At 52.1% G+C, this 24216-nt stretch overlaps 1 long non-coding RNA gene across 1 annotated transcript in view; it reads right to left on the reverse strand.

Moving 5' to 3' along the window:
* LOC120369135 overlaps positions 1 to 24216 on the reverse strand; it is a 37987-nt gene that overhangs the window by 9461 nt on the left and 4310 nt on the right. The window lies entirely within an intron of this gene.

A 24216-nucleotide genomic window follows, 5' to 3' on the forward strand; every position in this document is an offset into this window, starting at 1 on the left:
TGGATGGTCCTTCACAGTCTGGCCCCACAGCGACTCCCACAGAGATGGAGAAGGTTCTGTGCACTCTGCCATGATAATTCTTGTGATGAGCTGGTGGAGCTGTATCGCCATCTGTGGTCCACCAGCACTGATGAGATACCAAAGCCCCCCACTGGCCCACCTTGTCCTTGCAGGACGCACTGTGTTATTGGTGACTTGTGAGAGGTGAAGCAGCTGGGCAGGACACAGGAGCATCACAGGAGGCTGAAGGTCTAACTGGCGACTCTATTTGGAGTCCAAGTGGACATATTCACACCTGCTCATACAGGCCAAGAAAGCTGTTTCTGGTGTCTTCCATTGCAAGGCTGAAGAGTTACTTTGGGCTGGGCACAGGTCCACTAGGCTGGACTGTCTGCAGCCTGAGATAGCCCCCTCCACCCACAGAGCCACTTTTCAGTCTGGTTCTCCAGTGGAGTGACTGTATCAATGCGGGATGGGGTTCTCTCTTGCCATGCTTCAAGTGGGTGACTAGTGGTCTCAAACCCACTCCTGGGGCAGTTGGCTAGTGACGACCTGGCTGGCGAAGGTCACCGGCAAGGTCCTGGTTCCATGCCCAAGATATGGTGGACGCCTTCTGAGCAGGCAGGATGTGATGTGATGTGAGGAAGGTCAGTGATGTCCTAAAGAAAGCCTCTTGTTACCATCTTGTCTAGCTTCCCAACAGTCCTTTACCTGCCTGTCGGGAAGGTCACTGAGAAGATAGTGAATGAGATGCTCCAAGCAAAAATGGACTTTTTAAGCATGTCAGAAGGAGGAAGCCTGCTAGGTCTGCTGGGCAAGCAGGAGTGATCCATGAGGAGGACATCGCAGGACATCTATGCTTCAGTCTTCACCACAGCTACTAACAAAACATGATGCCATCTACTACTCAACTCATCTGCACTACCTGAGGATGAGAGGGTCACCAGCATTGTGCTACTAAGGTGTTTCTAGGGGTTACGGACCAGTTAAACCTCACTCCAGTAGCGGGTAAATGAGTTGAAATGATAATTCGAGCAGCAGAGATAGAGGAGCAGGAGGCAGAGCCAACCCAGCACAGTTTCTATTGGGAAAAATAAAGTTTCTCCAACTTGCTAGAAAACTGAGAGTTAACTGAGTAGTGGCCAAAGGAAAAGCATCTGATATGATTTATGTGGACTTATTGCATGCTGCGACCTTGCAATCTGAGCTGTATGCCAGTACAAACATCACATTGTGTAACCACCACCAGCCCAGGCATTAAAGAACTGGGAAGTCCATAGTGAAGTAATGACAAAGGCACTACATATAGCAAGTAAAATCTTCGCCCAACCCCACCCGCCCTCTGTGTGTCCCTCCATTATAAGCAGACGGATTTGGGTCGGGGTGATTGTATTTGTGCAGCCTGATCTGTCACACAAGCAGTGTTTGTGTAGGGACAAGAGCCCTGGTCCCGTGAGCCCTTATGCACACGCTCACTGGACTCCCGTGTGTCATCCCACTGACTCCAATGGGCTGAACTCATGGGTGTGTCAGCCAGCCTGTCACATGAGTGTTTGCAGATCAGGGCCTAGAGGAGAAATGACGAGGAAGGGGCAGGCAGGACAGTGCCTGTATCAGCCAGAGCGAAATGAACATTTCTGTCCCCAGGCACCATCCCAGCTACATCTGTGTTGAGTCAGCAGCCTGGCTCCCCAGGATCTGCACCCCAACACTCTGGAAAGGTGTCATTCCCCCCACCTTCAGGGGACTCAATCCAGGTTCGGGCCTCTGCAGAGCACAGGAAAGACAAGGATGAGAACAGTCAGGCTTCCCTCAACCCTCCATGAGGCCAAGAGCAGGTCCAGGGGGAAGGGGATTCCCCACAGATCCCGCCTCCAGGGCTGGACAAGGGGGAATGGGCCCACATGTTCATAGCAGAGAATCCCCCCACCAGGAACTGTCTTTGAGGGAGATTGTCAAAGATTGGGAACCCCCAATGTTCCTGTTCCTGTCAGTCATTCCCTGTGTCGGCCTCCAGGGTTATTGCTCATTGCATCGGCTTAGAGGAAAGACATTTCCTGAGCCTTATTTTTGTAATTGTCTTTAGAAGAGTGGACAATGAACTCGCCTGTAACTAGAGCTAGGAGAATGATGCCTTTTCTTGTTCACTGGCAGTTCTGAAGAACCAAACCAAACAAATGTTTGGGAGGATTTTCAGCAGGCTGAAAAAAATTGTTTCTAGTTTGAGCTTTTTAAGACTTTTGGCATTTTTAAATAAAATTAAAGAAAAACCTGAGACAAAAAGTCATTCCAATCAGAAATTCTGAAAAAGAGAGAATGTTTCCTTTTTATTTGCTTCATTCCCACCCACCCCCTGCCCAAGATGAACAATTTGGTGAAACTGACCCCAATTCATGACGCATTTTGCTATCACCAAATCTGAACTGTTTGCCAAAAAAAGGTTTGGATGAAAAATGTCACCACCCAGCTGTATTGGTAACCAACCAACCACCTTGTGTCCCTTTCTGCTGCTTCTATACCCCCACTTTCAAGCTCCTGTCCCTGTTCTCTCTCTGCCTTCCCCAGCTCCAGCCCCAGCCCCAGCCCCCCTGCCCACACTCCTGGCTTCTACCTGTCCTCTCCCGGTCCAAGGTCCTGCCCACATCCCTGTCTCAACACCTCTTCCCCCTACAGTTCTAGCATTGCCTAGGTCTGAAGTCCACCCACCCACACTCGGCATCACCACTGCTGGCAGGATAGAGCACATAAACTAGGTTAAGTTAAGGCTAGCCCAGCCACACTGGTCCCAAAGTTTACAAACCGTTCATTACATTGCAATTTTTTTAAACAGATTGGGCTTAGTCACCTGATCATGTTTTACACATTACAAATGGTTCAATTTTTCTGATTTTTGAAAATGAAAAAGAAAAAAATTCAGTGGAAAGTTTTAAAACAGAAAAAAAGTCTGTCCCCCCTTCCACCCCTCCGCCTTCACCCCTTTTTGTTTTTAATTAAGCAAATGTTGTGGGCTTGTACCTATGGACTTGCTGGTTACCCACCAATGAACTGTGGCCCGCCCAGCCAGCAGCAATGGGGGGGCAGCCAGACACAGTCATAGCCCTGGGCAGTTGTGCTTTGAGTACCCACATGTAACCGTTGGCTGATGGGGTTTGCCATGTGGGGAACCGAACCCCAGCATGACACCGGACCCTCTCTGCTGGGGAAGGACAGTGTCAGGCCCTGGATAGACTCTGAATATGGGGCATCCAGCCAGCAGGACATCCCCCTAAGTCCAGCCTGCTTAGGGAACCCTCTGCCAGGCCCCATCGCTGGCATCAGGTCCCAGGGCGGCCTTCAGCCGAACGCAGTGCAGCCCACCATGGCCACACAGATTATGGGGAGCAGCCAGTGGTGGCAGTGTTCCCCAAGGACCAGCGCCTTCCAGGGGTCAGGCCTGGCACTGGCCCCAGGAGCCCTGTGGAGAGAAGGCTGGGAACGGAGGGGAAAGCTGGAGCACAGACAGGTTGATTTCCAAACCCGCCTTCCTCCCCTTGAGTGGCCACCAGCCGGGGGCACAGTGCTGGCCCTACTGCCCCCAGCATGCCCTTCCCCCAAGTCTCCTCTTCTCCCATCACCAGGCACTGAGCAGCCTCTGCCCTGCACCAAGGCAGGCTGGGGAAAGGTCACTGCCAAGGGGCCCTGTCTGACCTGACAATGGAACCCCCTGCTGGAGCCACCCTCTGGGGAACCATTGCACAGCTGAGACCCCAGCCTCCTATGAGTCAGACAGAGCCGGGTGGGGGGTCCCCATGGACAGGGCAGGGTGCGGGTGATGCTGGGAAAACGGGAGGACCTGGAAATTGGGGACAAAGTGCAGGCAGAGACTGGGGGAGGGGCAAGGACTGTGTGAAAACAGAAGGGGAACTTCTTGGAGGGGTGGGGGGAAATCTGAGGAGGACAGAGAGGGGCTGAGCAGGCCCAGGAATGGAGGGGACCTGGCACCCTCACCTTGCTTGGGATGGCAGAGGGAGAGCAGGGCATCTGGCCCTGCCCCAGGAGGCAGCTGTGGAAGAGGGGTGTCCAGGCCTGTGCAAACCACTCCCCGACCCCCCATAGCTGCTTTAGGGAATTGTCCCCTGGGAAGTCCCAAGGCAGCTGCTGTGCCTCCCCACCCCAGTGTCTGGTCTGAACCAGCCCAGTCAGTCTGGCAGCACCTGGGGGGAGCAGCTGCTCTGAAACGCCTACAGGGCACAGCACCGTCAACCTTCGGGGGGTGGATCTGACCAAGACTTGCTGGACAAACTTGGGGGGAAGTTAGAGATCTCTGTCTGAGCCGGGGGGCAAATCACAGTAGGGAGTGATATCCTAAAACAGCAGCTCACGGGGCTCAGGGTAGCAACCGCTGGGGTTGGCCAAGATGCTGGGGGTCACATGCAGGGAGCGAGCAGTGCCTTGTATGAGAGGCCAGGGGAAGCCGGGCTGGGCAGTTCGGGGGAAGGTTAGGGCAGGGAATAGGCAGCTCCATGGAGCTCACATGGAGATTCTGGAGCTCACTGGACCAGCTGCTGAACTCTGTGAGGCAAGCAGGAGCCAGAGTAGAAGGCCTGTGAGGAACCTATTGGCCAAAATCAGCCATCGTATTTGGTCCCTGAGAGGAAACTCGGGGTCTGTTCCCAATTGATCAGCAAATCCTAGCAATGCAGGGCTGGAAGAGGTCACCTCGTGCAGCCCCCTGTGCTGAGGTAGGACCAAGTCAACCTAGATCAGCCCTGAGAGATGTTTGTCCAACCTGCTCTTAAAAACCCTCCACTGGTGGGGATTCCACAACCTCCCTTGGATGCCTGTTCTGGAGCTGGACCACCCTGAGATTTAGAAAGTGTTTCCTACAATTCAACCTCTGACCCCCAGAGGGGTCACAGTAACCCATTCAAGCAGCCCGTGTCCCAGGGTAAAGGGAAAGGAGAGAGTAGCAGGGGCACTGAGCTCATTAACAGGACATGTTACCAATTAACCTTCTAATCTGCAATAGGTCCTTCTCCTGGTCAAACCATAATGTTCTTGCTGACTTGTCCATCACTGGGGTTAGCCATCTGTTGGCTTCAGTGCCTCTAGGGCTGAGGAAGTCACAGAGTAAGGAGTTCATATTCCAGCACACTGCAGGAAAAGTCTCTCATCAGATATAAATCCTCCAGGCCCAATCTCACCCTCTTGTCACTCAGAGGGATGGAATAAGACATTGCAAGCCCTGTGCTCTGCTTTCCTGGGACCAGTGATTCATCATCATCAGGCTCAACAAGGGTTTGTTTTGCTCAGTGGGTTCATTAAAACAGTGGCTGTTTTTTTTTCTCCCCCAGGCAGGCAGCAAATGTGGCCATGCATACATTTGAGCTGCTCAGCATTTTTCCAAATACAAATTTCTCAGTAGAAAAACAAAAGAAGCCTTTTTAGAGGAAAAGTTATTTTTCAAAAAGCTTTGTTTCCCCCCCCCCACAAAAAAGTTAACACCCCCTCCCCAAATTCCAGTTTTCCCCTCCCCCATTTTCAGTGGCAAAATGGAATAAAAAGGCAGTGTGACAATGCCACTTACCCTCTTATCATCAGGAAGGGCCACCTGGCATTGGCCACTATCAGAAGACAGGATACTGGGCCCAGCTTCTGGCAAACAGAGGCTAGGGACACCATCCCTGCCCATCCTGGCTAAAAGCCAATGATGGACCTATCCTCCATGAATGTATCTAGCTCTTTTTTGAACCCTGTATAACGATGCTGCCTTTGGTGGGACACTTCTGAGACTATCAATTCAGGACAAATTGCTTAGAGCAGGGCAGTCACAGCCCAAGGCTGGGGTTCCTTTGCACACCAAGGCAAACCAAACCAGCCAAACAGAGAAGACTTCTGTTTTACCCCACTGGCTATCCAAAAGTCATACAAGCAATTCCCTTAGACGCTCCAGTTTCCCAGTATCACCACCAGTGCCACTCATTATGGGGCCAAATGGTTATGAAAACCAATACCCCAGTAAAAGAAAAAGGACCAAGGATCCCAAAGGACCAAGCCCCAGACCCAGGTCAATATACAAGTCAGATCTTACCCACAAATCATGATGTTGCCAATCCTTCAGAATCTAAAATCTAAAGGTTTATACATAAAAGGAAAAAGATATAGATGAGAGCTAGAACTGGTTAAATGAAATCAATTACATACAGTAATGGCAAAGTTCTTGGTTCAGGTTTGTAGCAGTGATAGAATAAACTGCAGGTTCAAATCAAGTCTCTGTAGTACATCCACAGCTTGGATGGGTCATTCAGGCCTTTGTTCAGAGCTTCAGTTAGTAACAAAGTCCCTCCAGAGGTCAGAAGCAGGATGGAAAACAAAATGGATGGGTTTCCAGGACCTTTTATATTCTCTGCCCTGTGGAAGATCACAGAAGCAAGATAGAGTTTGAAGTCACGTGGGCAAGTCACATGTCCATGCATGACTCAGTTCTTTACAAGCCGAGGCCATTGTTTACATGTTAGTTTGAACGTTCCCAGGAAAGCTCAGATATGGATTGGTGTTTCCCAAAGACTTTGTCAATTAAGTGTTTCGTGACTGGGCACTTACTGAGAACAGTCCTTTCTCAAGAAGCTGACCAAATGCTTCACTGAGGCTACAACGGGTAGTGATCAATGGCTCCATGTCTCATTGGCAGCCATTATCAAGCGGAGTGCTCCAAGGGTCGGTCCTGGGGCCAGTTTTGTTTAATATCTTCATTAATGATCTGGAGGATGGTGTGGATTCCACCCTCAGCAAGTTTTCAGATGACACTAAACTGGAAGGGGTGGTAGATATGCTGGAGGGTAGGGATAGGATACAGAGGGACCTAGACAAATTAAAGGATTGGGCCAAAAGAAATTTGATGAGGTTCAACAAGGACAAGTGCAGAGTCCTGCACTTAGGACGGAAGAATCCCATGCATTGCTACAGACTAGAGACCGACTGGCTAGGCAGCAGTTCTGCAGAAAAGGACCCAGAGGTTACAGTGGATGAGAAGCTGGAAATGAGTCAAGAGCGTGCCCTTGTTGCCAAGAAGGCTAATGGCATTTTGGGCTGTATAAGTAGGGGCATTGCCAGCAGATCGAGGGACGTGATCATTCTCCTCTGTTTGGCATTGGTGAGGCCGCAACTGGAGTACTATGTCCTGTTTTGGGCCCAACACTACAAGAAGGATGTGGAAAAATTGGAAAGAGTCCAGCGGAGGGCAACAAAAAATATTAGGGGGCTGGAGCACATGATTTATGAGGAGAGGCTGAGGGAACTGGGATTATTTAGTCTGCAGAAGAGAAGAATGAGCGGGGATTTGATAGCTGCTTTCAACTACCTGAAAGAGGGTTCCAAAGAGGACAGATCTAGACTGTTTTCAGTGGTACCAGATGATAGAACAAGGAGTAACGGTCTCAAGTTGCAGTGGGGAAGGTTTAGGTTGAATATTAGGAAAAAAAATTTCACTAGGAGGGTGGTGAAGCACTAGAATAGATTACCTAGGGAGGTGGTGGAATCTCCTTCCTTAGAGGTATTTAAGATCAAGCTTGACAAAGCCCTGGCTGGGATGATTTAGTTGGGGATTAGGTCCTGCTTTGAGCAGGGGGTTGGACTAGATGACCTCCTGAGGTCCCTTCCAACCCTGATATTCTATGATCCTACGATACTTAGAATCAAAACACATTGAGATACAAGTACATAGCCAATATTCCTAACTTCAACTACAAAAATGATACACACATACAGACAGCGTAATCATAATCAGCAAATCATAACCTTTCCTTAGACACCTTACACAACCTTTGTACAATATTTGCTGCACATATATAACAATAGTTGCAACAATGATCTATACGGTCACAGTTTATGTCAATAACGTCACAACCTAATATAATCTTGGCCTTCACAACATCCTCTGGCAAGGAGTTCCATAGGTTGACTGTGCATTGTGTGGAAAAAATACTTCCTTGTGTTTGTTTTAAACCTTCTGCCTATTAATTTCATTTGGTGATCCCTAGTTCTTGTGTTATGAGAAGGAGTAAATAACACTTCCTTATTTACTTTCTCCACACCAGTCATGATTTTATAGACCTCAATCATATCCCCCCTTAGTCGTCTCTTTTCCAAGCTGTAAAGTCCCAGTCATATTAATTTTGCCTCATATGGCAGCCATTCCATATCCCTAATCATTGTTGTTGCTCTTTTCTGAACCTTTTCCAATTCCAATATATCTTTTTTTGAGATGGGGCGACCACATTTGCACCCAGTATTCAAGATATGGGCATACCATGGATTTATATAGAGACAATATGATATTTTCTGTCTTATTACCTATCTCTTTTTTAATGATTCCCAACATTCTGTTTGTGTTTTTGACTGCCGCTGCACATTGAGTTTTCAGAGCACTATCCAGGATGACTCCAAGACCTCTTTCTTGAGTGTTAACAGCTAATTTAGACTCCATCATTTTATATGTATAGTTGGGATTATATTGAATTAAACCCCAGACAGTGCCTGCTGCTCCACAAAGGAGTTCAAGGAACCAAGAGATGCCACCCTCAGTAACTCTGCCCAGATATGTGAGATGATGAAGGAACTGAAGCAGGCCCCACAGTCTCAGCAAACATCCCTGTTGTGACACCTCCTCCTGGACTGAGGGATGAGTGTCTAGGCCAGTGCCAGAAGGAAGGTGAATGGAAAGTCCCATGACATTGTGGGGACATGGAAGAGGTGTGCATAAATGAGTGGGTGTGAGAAGAAGACCTGCCAGAACCTCAGCAGGAGGTTCTGGAGGAGCCAGAAGAGGTTCTGCAGCCTGGTGCACTCTAGGCAGGCATGCTGATGGGGAAACTGAGGCATGGAGAGATTAAGTGACTTGCACAAGGTCACCCCGCAGGCCAGTGGCATAGCTAGGAATAGTCCCATTCCAGAGGTCTTTCCAGTAGGCCTCCTGGTTGCTATGTGATTCCTCAGTGCTCCTGAACATTTTGTTCTAGTGGGACAGGGATAATGCTTGTGCTGTGACTTGTTTGCAATGTGTAGCTGCTAACTGAGCAGGTGAAGGAAATCTCACCCATTGTCTGTGTCCCCAAACTTTGACAGTTTTATTACATGTGGGTTACAGTAACTTTAAGTATGCGAGAGAAGACAAGTGTGTCTCCCTCCTTCTTCCCCCCACCCTGCCTTTCCCCACAACATGTAGTCCCCCACCAACACTTCCAGCTCCTTCTGCCCTTCCCACCCCACTAAGCCATTAGTTGCTTTGCAAAAGCCAGTAACAGGTAAGAAGCTGCTCCTTGCTATCTGTTGCCCTGTGCAGCTGCAGGCACATGTCACAGGCAGCCACCTATTGCAGGGCCCTGTGCTACCTAGGTTACGCAGCCTGAGCTGCACTCTGAGCTGGGCCCCTCATTCCCACTGTCTTCCACAGCTGGGACTCCTGCCCCTGCTTCACTGAGGATTCCCCTGCCATGCCCCAGGTCTATCCAGTCCACCCCTCCTCCAAACCAGGCCCCTCCCACACACACTGTGAAATTCCTCACCCCACACAGGGGGACATGTATCTAAACTATATAACATAACTATAAAATTCTGGATTTCAGATATTTAAATCTACATCATTTTCAGTCCCCGCACCCCAAATCCCAGCTCACATGGAGGGGCTGAGAGAGGGGCTCAGACCCCAGCAGAGGGGTGGGACTCCTTCAGATTCCAGCTCACACATGGAAGGGGAGATGCCGGGCTGAAAGCCCCACCCCAAGCCCCCAACTTCCTCTGCTACCCCTCAGTTTCTCCAACCCTCCTGTCTGCTCCCCTCATCCCCCTAATCCCTCCCCTTGCACTTATTGGACCCCCCAACCCTTCTTCCCATCCCCATTTATCTCCCTCGCTGCAGACCCAAGCCCCATTCTCCCCTCTCATCCCAGGGAGCAGTCACATGTATAATTTATTTTCTTTTCAAAAATAGTTTCTGGACCTTCTGACGTCCCTGGTGTCAGAACTGGTGTCAGCTGTCAGAGCAATAGGATGGGTGTTACTATCCCATGCCTTGTTAGTCACACTGTCAGAGATTTTCCTCAGACAACCCCATTCCCCCATTAATTTCACTCCCATGCAAAACAAGCCTACTGCCTCCCTGGTGGCATTATACCCAGCAGCTGTTTTCCAGGCATGGGCCCATCCCGCCTTGATTGTTGCTCAACAGATTTAACTCTTCTAACCAATCCTAGGGCATCTGGTTTTCCTCTCCTCCCTTGGCCTTTCCCTTGTTCTCACTCTTTGCCCAGCATCAGATCCATCAGCCCCCAACAGGGGAGAAGTTTAAATGTTAGACTTGCAGTAACACCCTGTGGCTTTCCCATCTCTTCATGCAGGAGATGGCTGATGGGATGACAGCGCACAGCCACCAAGGCAAACAGAGCGGAGGCCAAGAAAGCAAAAGCTGGCAAGCCCGTGAGCCATCCATCCATCAGTGCATCCGTTGGCCGTGGCATCTTCAGGTGACAGACCAGGTTCCTTTATGGGATGGGGGGGATCTAGGGTTTGGCAAAAGTAGAGGTTGCCAGGGGATAATCTACTTCTGGGGAATCAGGGGAGCTTGACAGCATCTCATCTTGGGTAGACATCCCAGGGTTGGTATATCTCCCAAGCAAGCCTCTCCCACTCTCGCTTTCTGTTTCTGCTGGAGGGAAGTTTGGAGCACAGAACAACCTGCCTGATTTCAGAGCAGGGAGGAGGCAAGTCAGAGCCATGGAGAGCCAGCAGGGACAATGGGATCAACTATGGGGTTCCCAGACATGAACTGGCACCTCAGCAACCCATTCCTCAAGCTGGGATCTCCCAGGGTTCCTGCTTCCCAAGCACAGGTGCTAGAACTAGGGGTGCTGGGGTTTCTGCCTGGCTTGAAGTGGTTTCCATCATTCACAGGGTTTACAGTTTGGTTTAATGGTTCTCAGCACCCCTGCTATATAAATTGTTCCAGCACCCCTGTTCCCAAGCAGTCGTTGTGCTGGGCCTTCCTCCCTAGGAGGTGCTGGGGCATGCCAGGGGGCATGATGGGGCCAGTTCTGGGATGCGCCAGAGTTATAAGATGCTGAAAAGTATTCCACTTCCTCCCCCATCCTTCACCTCCCCCTCCCCCTCATTCTCTGCAACAGCCCCAGAACCCCTAGAAAGGCTCCATCAGGAGAAGACCGTCGGGACGGTCCAGACAGAGATGGCAAAACTCTGTGTCTTGTGTGGGTGAACCTAGGTGATGGCCAGGCTGGGTGGGGATGGGGAGTATACCTGAGACATCCAGGACTATGTGGGTGGCGGGTAAGGTAGCAGCGGGATGGCCATGGCTCTGGGATGGATCCAGATGGAACAACATCAACCCCTAAACCTGCCCCTGAAACTCAGGTACCAATTCCTCCAGCTGGAGCAGGATGCTACCTGAGCCCTTCCCGGGCATGCCACGCAGGGGAGGAGGACACTTGTTGGGGCCTGCTGCCATGAACACTGGGTGCCGGGTGATGATGTGCTGCATCTGTTTTGCTGTTCATCTGGGGACCCAGATCCCCTGGCATTGGGCCTGTTGGGCAGCTCTGTTTGGGCTCCAGGAAGCTGTGATTAATGGTGTTTTTTCCCTATGTTTTTTGGCCCAGCTGCTATTAGAAAGTTGGCTGGAGCCACCTCCCGCTTCCTACAATAATAACCCCCCATTAAGAAAGCATTTGTCACCGCATCAAAGGAGTCAAACAGCCCAGATGCATCTGCATGAGGGGGTGCTGTCAGCTTTGCAAGGAGCCAGACACTAGTCAGCTGGAACTTAAAGGGGCAGGCACTCTTGCAGGGCATGGGCTAACAAACCAAGGTAGAAAAAAGTATCCCGTTAAGGACCTCATGCCAGTGACACGTGAAGCTTGGAGCTGGTGCTGGGCTGCTCCTGGTCACTGCCCCCTCTTTAGATAAGAGAAATCTGCTCTGTTTCCCTTTTCACCCTATTTCTCTATCATGTGTGTTTTTCTTTCACTATGAATAATGGCTTGGTTTATACTTGTTCTTGGATTAAATATTAAACTGATAAGACTTTTCAAGAGTTCGCCAGCGCTGAAAACAATCCAGAGGGTTGTTTGTTTTGTTTTTGAATCCCAATGCAGCTGGGCCAAGAGCCCATGAATAGCTCAAACGAGTCTCCACTCGAACTAAATATTGACACAAGGCATCATCAGTCGCATTCTTCATAGCCAGCCAGGAGAGAGATGGTGTCAGGGCTGAATCTCCACTCTGGCACTTCAAGTGCAGAAGGTGGAGACCCGCAAGGATTTTAAAAATTAATACTGGCCACTCCAGGCTTGTATTAAACTCCCAAAGTTACAGCTTTTCTCTGATCTTGGCTTGGTAAATGCTGCCACCACCCAAATGCAAAAACCAACCAACCAAACAAAAACAAAACAAAAAAAAACCCTTTGAACCCAGGAAGGAGCACTTGGGAATTCCTCCCTGTGAGGTACCCTCAAGCCTTTCACCCTCCTCTTGGGAAGAGCTGAGAAAGGAAACAAAGGAAATTAGCTGTTGCCACCAGCTAATCAAACAACATTCACAAACCTCTTAGGACACCAAAAAATCCAATCCTGTTCTTTAAAAAGGTAAATTTTATGAGAAACAAAAAGGAAGAAAATACATCTGGAACTTAGGCGTTTGCTAGATTTTAAAAGCGCAATTCCAAAAATCAAGTACCAAGAATAGCTTTCTTGGGGTCCAGCTTAAAAGTTACAAGCGAACAGAAGCACCTGGGGTTTAGCACAGAGGAGATCCACAAGCCAAAATAAAGAAATAAACCTGATCATGTCTAATTAAACATTCCTTGTCCAATGATTTCTTCTAGGTATGGAAGATGAATTTTCATACCTGGTTTAAGCCTTACACAGTATTCCTGCTTATAGCATTGCTGCTCCCTGTCTCCTTCTCTAGAGAACAACGGACAAAAGGGACTTTTTTTTTATTTTAAAAAGTTCTAGCCTTCTCATTGGCTCTTTTAGTCAGATGCCAACTCCTTTTCTTTTACCTGTGGGTGTTTTAATCCTTTACAGGTAAAGCAAGCAGAGAACAGACACCAAGAGTGATTTTACAGCCAACGGCTGGCTGGATGTCCATCAAAGGGAGCTACTCTCCCCCGGGCTCCCCTTCATTTATCACAGATGGAGTTACATTCTTTGGACACTCCATCACGGATGTTCTGCGCTCCACCACCCTCACTTTCCTTCTGGATTGGCCAAGACAGCCCAAAATCCCAAGGTGAGCCAATGAAAAAGCCATTTCCCTGGGGGGAAATTCTCCTCCGGTGTTTTGCTTTTTTTCTTTTGGCGAGGTGGAAACAAAACATTGAAATATTGGCCTGGAGATGCCTGACTGAGTCCGCCGCTCCCCTTTCCCCACCCCACAACCACTGGGTGTAGTGCGCTCCTCCGCCCCACCACGGGAAACTCCAGCAAGAGGGAGCGAGATGTTTGTGTAAGCAGAGTCAAGATGAGCTCTATCCTGACTTCTGGTGGTGAATTGTGGCAAGTTGTGGAAAAGAACTTCAGGGGCTGATCTTGTTTGCAGTACACACCCACCCCACCTAGCATGAGCCCACAGCAGCCCAAATGGTCACTTTGGCTGATGTGGGATCCCCAGTTTGTCTGTTATTGGGGCAGGAAGAATAAAGTGTTGTTACACTGATTATGTGAATCAAGGTCCTGCTTTGAGCAGGGGGTTGGACTAGATGACCTCCTGAGGTCCCTTCCAACCCTGAGATTCTATGATTCTATGAAGGACAATGAAACTGTTTTATGACAGAGGGACTCGCCATCAACTAAGTAGCACTCGCTAGACAAGGAACATGGGTTCCAAAACCCAGTGAATAGAGAGAGGCTGGGGACAGGTATTTGTATTTGAGGGGACAGGCCCTTTTTGAGGGCCTGAAATGCCAATTGCTACACCTTCTCTCTCTACTGTAGAATATCAGAACTAATTTTAATTTCACTAGGAATCTAGTTACAGGCTGCCGAGCTGAATTCACTTTGGGCCAATGGTGCACCAGCACTGAGGCTCCCCTACTACAAGCTGAAATCACTGACTGCTGTGGGGGGGCCTGAAGATATGTTGCTGAGCAGCTGGCGGAGCAGAGCAGTTTGCGGGACAACTGGAGCAGCTCGCAGGACAGCTGGCGGAGCAGAGCAGTTTGTGGGATGACTGGAGCGGCTCATGGGACGGGTGGTGAAGCGGAGTGGCTAGTGAAGCAAAGCAGTTCACGGAACAGCTGGAGCGGCTCACGGGATGGGTGGTGGAGCGGAGCGGCTGGTGGAGTGGCTCGTGGGGAAGGCTGCAGCAGAACCCCATGGAGAGACAGGGCAGTTGGACTCGGACCACATAAGGTGCCCCTTAACACCGCTGCGTTCCCCCCTCCCCCTCGGGGCTGGGAGGTAAAACTCTGCAGATAAACTTTTGAACTCTGGGATGCACTGACCAGGGACAGAGACTTTTGGGTTGTTGGACTTTTGGGTGCTTTTTGGGTTGCTGGACTTAAGACCCTGAGGGGAAAAGGATACTGCCAAACTTACTTGGGCGGGGGGGGTCTTTTGCTCATGGTTTGTGCTATGAATCCTGTTTGTGGTGTTTCCCTAATATAATGCCACATTTTTTCCCTCCTTTATTAAAAGGATTTTGCTACACTCAGACTCTGTGCTTGCAAGAGTGGAAGTATTGCCTCTTAGAGGCACCCGGGGGGGTGGTATGTAATTTTCCCAGGTCACTGAGTGGGGGCTTGAGCCAGTTTTGCATTGTGTTATTGAAACAGAACCCCTGGATACTGAACCCAGCCCTTGTTGCTGCCAACTCAAATGGGCAGAAGGGTTACATTTGCAATTAGCCACCTCTCCTCCTGATGGCTGATTCCCTGCCCTCCTGCTATGCCACTTTCCACGAATGGCTAGCGCGTGGCTCTGAAGTTCAGGTTCCTGGATGGAGAGAGGAGGTGATGCAGAGGGGTAGCCCTGTCAACACTCCGGAGAAGGAGAAGGTCACCGATGCTTGGGATTGCACCATTCCACACTTGGTAGTAGAAATCTCCGCTCAAATCTCCAGGAGAAGAACCTCCATAGCAACTGTATCCCACTGATTGGTGTGTGTCATGTGTCCTGTGCTGTGCCTGGGAGTCTCTTACAGCCCCACCTAAGGAGACTTGACTCTACCTGTAACAGGTCAGGCTGTTAGCTCTGGCGGTCCCTGATTCAGTGCCTCATGCAGAGGCCAAAATGGCAGCTATTATGCAGCCACACCAGGCAGGAGAGATCCCTCAGCAGAGGGAAAACCACCCCTGCCCTTAACGAGTGGGAGGAACCGAATGCGAATAATATAGACACTTGGAACCAGTGGCCATGAGCTCCTTGCCAGTAGCATAGCAAGGAGCCGGAGCATTGCATGCAGCAGTACAACAGTGTTAGGGGTCGGTACAACCAGCCTGGGGAAATAAATGAATTTAGGATCAAGGGACAATGGGAGGAAGTGATAAAACTCGGCTGGAGGCCCGTGGGAGATGCTCTCCAGATGGAGCTCCTCCAACTAAGGCTACTTCAAGCAATGAGAGCTGGCCAGGGAGACTTGCAAGGAGAGAGCTGCTGCTAGGCAAAAAGGGCAGCAGGGAGAGAGGAGGCCACCACTAACCAGAAGCCTCAATGGGAAATGAGGACTGAAGAGCAGGCTGAGCTGATGTAGAGTCACAGGGAATGAGAAGAGCTTTTACGAGCCCCCCAGGGGAGAAAGGAGCCCTGTTAATGAACATGGTGCGGGGGTGGTAGCTGGGAGGGGCTAGGAACCTGGGCACTGCCAGAGTGGATCCGAGCTGAACCCCAGCTAACCTAGTGCCCTGTCTCTGGCAGTGCCCAGTACCAGAGGCTACGGGGATGGGGTCAGAGTCCTGCAGTATCAGATGTGTGTTAATCTGCCCGGGTCTCTCATGGGCAGAGGGCTGCTTAATGCCTGAAGCTGGAGGTTTAACAGCCTTGCCGGAAATGGTACAATCATTACTACAAGACTTCTGGGTATTTTTGTTCTTCCATACAAATGACTGCTCCCTCGCTGAAGCTTGCTAAGAAGGGATATGGAGGTGGCAGGGAGAGTTGGGCGAATAGTGGATTTTTTGATTTATTGGCAATTCCAAAAAATCAGGAGGGGGGGAATCATTTCAGATTGAACCCAAACCAAAATTTGTGAAAATTTTCAGAGAATCTGTTGCCTGATCAAGTGATGGTGCATTAATTATAATCGATCAATTAGAAATCCTAATTAACACTCTGTCCCACCTCATAACCAGACCCAAAAACATTAGTGTTATAACAAGGACCACAGCATGTACAAGAGAGACAAGCACACTTAGGAAAGGACTTCTGGCCTTTGAATGGTTTTATTAGGACAGTTAGCAAAACCACAACCACTCCAACCCAGCGAAGTAGATAAAAATAATACAAAAGGGTCCAGAGGTCCAGCATCTGAGTGCTTGTCTACTCACACCACCTCCCAGAGACATCTAGAATTGATGAGCCCCCCAGTAGGTGGATCTCTGGCATGCCAAGAATATCCCAACGGCATAAGGTGTGGTTAGCTCTCTGACAGGAGCACGTGGCAGGTGTGAATATTCCTAAAGCTGTCTTGCTTCCTCTATCCATAGCGAAACTCCCTCACCCTAATACTTTTGGGGTGCTCTCTTCCAATAAGTTAATACATCATTTACCACAAGCTCATTATCTTATATGCCAATTAGTGACCACAGCATGCTTGCAGTTGAACATCTACGAATGTTCATATCCTAGAATATCCCAAACTAGCATAAACTGGAATTCTGGCCCATTGGCACTCAGGTACACTTGGTTATTACAGCCATCTGTTTTGTGATATCTTATGCCCCAGGATTACCCCTGGTTAGCTGCTTCTGCTGAGACTTCTGGGCGTTATGCTTGAGCCTGGCTAGACTACTGCCTGACACCTGTCAGCTTCTTGCTCTAACATATATCTTATGCCTTGCCGAGCAAACACCTACACGCTATAGGCTGCAGATTGAAAAGTCAATGACAGTTTGTTTTGGATGTTTGTTTCAATCTGGAGCGTTCAGTTTTGGGTTTGTTTTTAATAAAACTGCAGGAACTGTCAAAACAAAGAGTTGGTTCAAACTGGAAACTTGAAACACACTGGTTTTTTTGGAGGACTTATTTTGTAATAGGTTTATTTCCCCACACTGAAACAATTTGGTGAATTCACACCATGCTTTGGGCTCAACAAATGATGCAGGTTTTTTTTGCCGGCAAGTTTTGGATGAAAGATTTCCCTAGCTCTGGTCAGAATTGGATAAGGAAGTGGGGGGTGGGCTGGAGAGCTCAGCCGTGTCAGAACAATGTTTGAGAAGAAAAGGGCTTTTCCTGCAACTCCCCTCATCACTGTCAAATCACAGTCTTGCCTCTCCCTCTTTCCCCTCTCTGAGTCACTTGTTACCCTCCGTCCCCTACCCATTCACCATTCTGAACTGTCTCCCCTGCCCCAAAATCTGAGCCCCCATCTCCTCCTTTATTCTCCCCCCTGTGCCCTGCCTTCTCTCCAATCTCTGCAGCAATTTGTTCTCAATTTCCATCTCTTCCCATGTCCCCAGCATCACACACCCCTGCCCTTTCCCTGGGGACCCTCCACCCGGCTCTGTCTGACTCGTAGGAGGCTGGGGTCTCAGCTGTGCAATGGTTCCCCAGAGGGCGGCTCCAGCAGGGGGTTCCATTGTCAGGTCAGACAGGGCCCCTTGGCCGTGACCTTTCTTCAGCTCCCCTTGGTGCAAGGCAGAGGCTGCTCAGTGTCTGGTGATGGGAGAGGAGGTGATATGGGGGAAGGGCAGGTTGGGGGCAGCAAGGCCAGCACTGCGCCCCTGGCCGGCGGCTGCTCAGGGAGAGGAAGGTGGGTTTGGAAATTGACCTGTCCGTTCTCCAGCCACAGGCCCCTTTCTGACTTCTCTCCTCAGGGCTCCCTGAGCCAGTGCAGGGCCTCACATCTGGAAGACGCTGGTCCTTGGGGGACACTGCCACCACTGGCTGCTCCTGCTTGTCTGTGTGACCATGAAGGGCTCCGCTGCGTTCGGCTGAAGGCCGCCCTGGGACCCGACGCCAGCGATGGGGCCAGGCAGAGGTTCCCTAAGCAGGCTGGACTGGAGGGGACAACCCGCCCGCTGGATCCCCCAGGTCCACTTTCCATACGGGGCCTGGCACCCTCCTTCCCCCCTGTGGAGGGGCCGGTGTCACACTGGGGTTCAGTTTCCCACACAGCAAACCCCATCAGCCAATGGTTACATGTAGGTACTGTGACAAAGTTCCTCCTCTACCTTGGTGGGTCCTGCGCTTATTGGCAGATTTGCTCACCTCAGTGATCTTCCCCACAGTCTGGGTCAACTCCTCCTGTGTCTGATCAGGAGTTGGGAGGTTTGGGGGGAACTGGGCCCGCCCTCTACTCCGGGTTCCAGCTTAGGGCCCTGTGGATTGCAGCTGTCTATAGTGCCTCCTGTAACAGCTGCATGACAGCTACCACTCCCTGGGCTACTTCCCCATGGCCTCCTCCAAACACCTTCTTTATCCTCACCACAGGACCTTCCTCCTGGTGTCTGATAACACTTGTACTCCTTAGTCCTCCAGCAGCACCCGCACCCGCTCTCACTCTCAGCTCCTTGTACCTCTTGCTCCCAGCTCCTCACACACACTTCCTCTCTTCTGGCTCCTCCTCACCCAGGGGCGGCTCTACAAATTTGGCCGCCCCAAGCAGTCATGCGCGGGAGGCGCCCCCGAGCCGCGGGAGTAGCGGACCTGCCGCGGGCATGACTGCGGAGGGTCCGCTGGTCGCGCGGCTCAGCTGGACCTCCCGCAGCTGCGGACGGTTCGCTGGTCCGGCGGCTCCGGTTGAGCTGCCGCAGTCATGCCTGCGGGAGGTCCAGCCGAGCCGCGGGACCAGCGAACCGTCCGCAGTCATGCCTGCGGCAGGTCCGGTCGTCCCCGGGCTCCGGTGGACCTCCCGCAGGCATGACTGCGGCAGGTCCACCGGCCCAGCCTGCCGCCCCCCTGGGAAAGGGCCGCCCCAAGCGGGTGCTTGCCCCGCTGGGCTCTAGAGCCACCCCTGTCCTCACCTGACTGGAGTGAGCTCCTTTTTAAACCCAGGTGCCCTGATTAGCCTGCCTTGATTGGCTGCAGGTGTTCTAATCAGCCTGTCTGCCTTAATTGGTTCTAGCAGGTTCCTGATTACTCTAGTGCAGCCCCTGCTCTGGTCACTCAGGGAACAGAAAACTACTCATCCAGTGACCAGTATATTTGCCCTCTACCAGACTCCTGTACCCCACTGGTCTGGGTCTGTCACAGTACCTTGCTGCTGGCTGGGCGGCCCGGCTAGGAGAGACACACTTCCCTGGTGGGTCACAAAAGCAAGTCCGTCACCACAACCCCAGAATACTCACTTCTTTTTTAAACTCAGACAGGTGTGAAAGGGGTAGGGAGGGACATTTTCCACTGAATTAGTGGAATTGGGAAGTTTTTTCATTTTCAAAACTTGTGAAAATCTGCCCGTTTTCTTGTGAAACACATGCTCCCTGGCTTGAGGCCGACTGCTCCTTTTTTTCCTTTTCTTTTAGTCATAAAGGAGCCATTTTAAAACTTCGGACACCTTCTCATGTGCTCCCGCAGTGCAGCTCAGTGCTTGGGGACAACAGCCATGCTAACTGGCCATTTACGCAGCTTTCTGGGATCTCTCCTGCCAGCAGTGGTGAATGCAGGGGGAGGGAGCTCAGCACCAGACTGGGGCCATGATCTGGATGGGGGCAGCAAGTGCTCAGCACCAGACTGGAGCCAAGGTGCAGCCCCGGAGGCCTGGCTGGAGCCACTGGTGGATCAGAAAGGGGCTCCATGGGGGTGCTGGAGTGTGCTGTTCCCCCTGTGCCGGGGAAAGGGCCGCAGTGGGGAACCTGCTGCCACAGGGCGCACAGGATCCCCCAGGCCCAGGGGAAACTGCTCCAGATTGCATTACTATGAGTGACAGCCCTGGAAGTGCTGCCCTGTGGCTTTCCAGGAGCTCTGCTCTGGGCTCCTCCTACCCAGGCAGGGCTCGGCCCGCCGGGTGTCTGGGTGTCTTGCCTGTTAGGCCCAGGAGCCCAGTTAGGAGGCAGTGATTAGTTACAGGGACTGGACCCTGCTCCTTCTTAAAGGGCCAGTGTCACTGATGCAGCCAAGGAGTAGGGACTGGGGGAGAATGGGCAAGAGCCGGAGGTTGGGAAGGGACCGGACAGGAGGAGCAATGCAGGGGCTGGGCTGGAGCTGGGGGCTCATAAAAGGTGAGGGGACAGGCCAGAGCTGTGGAGAGAGGGAGGGAGGAGAAGAGGACAGGAGAGGCTGTGGGGGCAGGGACAGACAGGTCTGTGACCACTAGAGCATGCTGCCCTCCAGAGCCTGTCTTTTCTCTAACCCCACAAAATGAGCCAGCATCCCACCCTGCATCGCCCCTCAGGGGCCAGGACATATGGACACCGGGGAGATGCACAGACACATCAGCAGGTCCTGGGTTGTAACAGGTTCCAATAGAGGCTAGGAGGGGGAAGATGAAGAAGGTGAGAAATTGGGGACAAAGCAGCGGGGAGACGCTGGGACAGAGGAGAAGGGATGAGGGAGTCCATCAGGAACAGCAAATCTCCCCTGCAGTTTGAAAGTCCCGTTCCCTGGCAGCTGTGGGAAGGTTTCCCCAGCTCTCAGCAAGGCCAGGCGAGCCGTGACCTTGTCGCTGTGTCTGTGCAGAGCAGAGGACACAGCACTGTTAAACAACCTTCAGGGCCGGGGGTGGGGCAGGGCAGAAGGGATCGGGTTCGGTTAATAATCAGAGATTAATTCTGAAGGTTGAACAAAATTCTGCTGACGACCCACTGATGCCCTCAATCCCAGCCCACAGCCCCCTGCTATCCCAGCTCTGGCATCCCTCCTGTCCCGCTGCCTATGCCCCTCACTGCTGCCCTCTACCCTGCTGGCATTTCAGGCCTGGCATCTCACCTTTCAGAGATGGATAAAGGCCCAGTTACAAGCCGTTGTCTAGACAGGGTAAACACAACCGAAGGCTTGCAGGCAAAGGGCAGGCAGGCAGCAAGAGGCGGCCAGGGGATAAAAAGCAGGAACGTTCCCAGCCCAGCGGGACACCAAAGGAAATTCCTGCAAACCAGCGGGGAGCCCAAATCTTCTTACGCTGCTGCTCCTAGGAGGCTCTAGCAGCCGCCTCCAGCATAGCCATTGAGCTGATGCGTTCCCAGCAGAACCCCGGAAGCCCAGCCAGATGTGATGCCCTCTTCTGAATGTTGAGTCAGCACCTCATGCTGAATGGGCAGGGGTGGATTGGTTTCCTGCCACACCAAGCCATGGGGCCACACGCAGGTGGAGGGGCTGGGTGTGCCCACCCCTGGACTGCCCGCTAGGCGTGAGTGGGACACACATGATTCCGAGGCCTCTGCCCTGGGTGAATCCCCCATCCTGAGAGGACTTAGGAACCTCAAGGAGAATAAAGCACGAAGGTAGCAGCCCCTATACAGGGTCTGACCACTAGATGGGGATAGAGAACTGCACCAGTTTGGCCCATGTGATCAGTTCCTCACTCCTCCAGGGAGTCTCCCATGCACAACAGCACAGATGGGGACTGAATTTCCTTAGTTTTTCCCTTCACTTTCAAAGCAAACCAGTCAGGCCTTTGGTTTTCCATACCCAGATCCCTCCCTCTAAATTCCCCTCACAGGTCACCTTGGATGGAATGTGGCCTGAGCGGGATAAGCTCATTAGCTGAAGGTTTCTGTGATGAGCATCGACAGCAAGATAATTAACACTGGGAGCATAGTGAAATAGCACATTAAGTTAGGCTCCTGCATTAGCCCCCCGTGGAGATGAATGGGGGTGGGGAATTTCACAGTCTCTGCATTGCTTGCTCTCAGCCTGCTTGTTCCGCAGCACCGTGCAGTGCTGGGACTGCATTATGGGGGTTACTGCCGGAGCCAGAAATGTTTAGGGTGACCAGATGTCCCAATTTTATAGGGACAGTCCTGATTTTTGGGTCTTTTTCTTATATAGACTCCTATTACCGCCCATCCCTGTCCCGCTTTTTCACATTTGCTGTCTGGTCATCCTAGAAATGTTCTACCCCTGGAGCTCAGGCAGTGGGGAGAGCCAGAGGGGTAATTCATAGTGACTGGATTTCTACTGCCCCAGCTTGCTACCCACCTGGCTGGATGGGCAGCGAGCTGCCCCCAGACTCCTCAATGCTCTCCCCACCGGCATGTGCCCGAAAGGAAAAGGGAGGGCTGGAGGGCTGCCAGCATGGAGACTGGACCAGAAATGCGCACAAGGGCTTGGCTGAGATGAACTCCAGAGCCAGCCACTCCAGTTGTGTCTCCATGTAGGGGCGTATGAAGTCCTCCTGCCAGTTCCAGTAGCCACAGAGCAGCTAGCAGTAGTGGGAACCCCAGCAGAGCCTGGCCCCTGGAGATTTGCACTCACAGCTCATTTGAGGCAAGGCCTTTCTGGGCAGCAGGGTCCAAATCCAAGGATCTGTCAAAGCTGAGTGGTGTGAGTGCTGCCTAGGAAAGGCTGAAGGAGGGGCTGCGGGTCAGGAGTGAGGGGCATCAGCAGAGCTGTGTGCGAGGGGAGCCCAGGGCTGGGATAGCAGGGGGCTGCGGGTCAGGAGTGAGGGGCATCAGCAGAGCTGTGTGCGAGGGGAGCCCAGGGCTGGGATAGCAGGGGGCTGTGGGTCGGGAGTGAGGGGCACCAGCAGAGCTGCGAGGGGAGCCCAGGGCTGGGATAGCAGGGGGCTGCGGGTCAGGAGTGAGGGGCATCAGCAGAGCTGTGTGCGAGGGGAGCCCAGGGCTGGGATAGCAGGGGGCTGTGGGTCGGGAGTGAGGGGCACCAGCAGAGCTGCGAGGGGAGCCCAGGGCTGGGATAGCAGGGGCTGTGGGTCAGGAGTGAGGGGCACCAGCAGAGCTGCGAGGGGAGCCCAGGGCTGGGATAGCAGGGGGCTGCGGGTCAGGAGTGAGGGGCAGCAGTAGAACTGGGTCAAGAAATATACCCTATCTTATCTCCTGGCTTTCTGGGCACTAAATCCACATGAATAACTCCTCACCCCAAGCCCATCTCTGCATGAGATCAACCATGCTGCTGCTCCGTGGCTCAGGAAGGGTTAATCCTGTGCTGCTGGGGCAGTCCCTAATTCCCAGAGACGGTGCAGTGACCTTGCCATCACCTCTGCACTGACTGTGCCTAGCGCTCCTGGCTGGGCAGGGGAGCGTGGCTGAGCGCTGGGAGTGTCCAGGGAGAAGAAGCGGGGGGAGACTTTCCAACTCCTACCAGAGCAGGTCAAGAGCGTGACCCTGAGTACAGCCCCACGGCGGCACGCCAGCCCTGAGTTACAGCACTGCTGGTCTTGCAGAGGACGAGCACATCAGGCGAATGTCCCCATGGTTTTTGGCACCTGGAGGAAGGGCCAGCTCCATGCTCCTTGGCACTGGTCTCCCCCTGGGCACTGTGTCCAGTCACCCCATGGCTGTGACCTCTGCACCCGCTCCAGGCCCTGTCTGCACGACAGCCCAGAACTGGGTTTGGAGCCAGAAACACAAACGGCCCCAAGCCTGGCTCTGGCCCGTTGGGCCATTAGTGACTGTGGCAGCTAACAGGGCTTTGACCCGGCCAGAGGCCAGGCTGGGATGTGGGGGGCGAGGGACCTGGGGGGGTCAGGGATTGGCCTGGGACTCAGGAGACTTAGGTTCAATTCCTAGCTCTGCCGCTGAACCCCACCCCGGCCCTGTGATCATGAGCAAGTCATTGCATTGCCCTGTTCCCCAGCTGGAAAACAGAGCCAGCCTGTCCCTGCCTCACCGGGATGGATGAGGACTAACGTGGGGGTCAGAAGCCATGGTGAGGGGCCCAGATGGCACCTGAAAGCAGGTCATTGCACTGTAGACAGAACCTCCTAACCGTGTCTGCACAGTCAGTCTGCCTTGCTCCCATCTCCTTGGTCACTCAGGGGCATCTCACAGCGTAGGACTCCATCTGCCACTCCCCATTCATGCCCTCTGGGTGCTCTAGTCCCTACCTCAGGAGAACTGCCAGACCATACCATTGCCCTCCTACTCTACTGGACCCACAACCCACCTGCTGCAGGTTTGAG

Source organism: Mauremys reevesii, linkage group 7, assembly GCF_016161935.1.
Source record: "Mauremys reevesii isolate NIE-2019 linkage group 7, ASM1616193v1, whole genome shotgun sequence".
Classification (NCBI taxonomy): domain Eukaryota; kingdom Metazoa; phylum Chordata; order Testudines; family Geoemydidae; genus Mauremys; species Mauremys reevesii.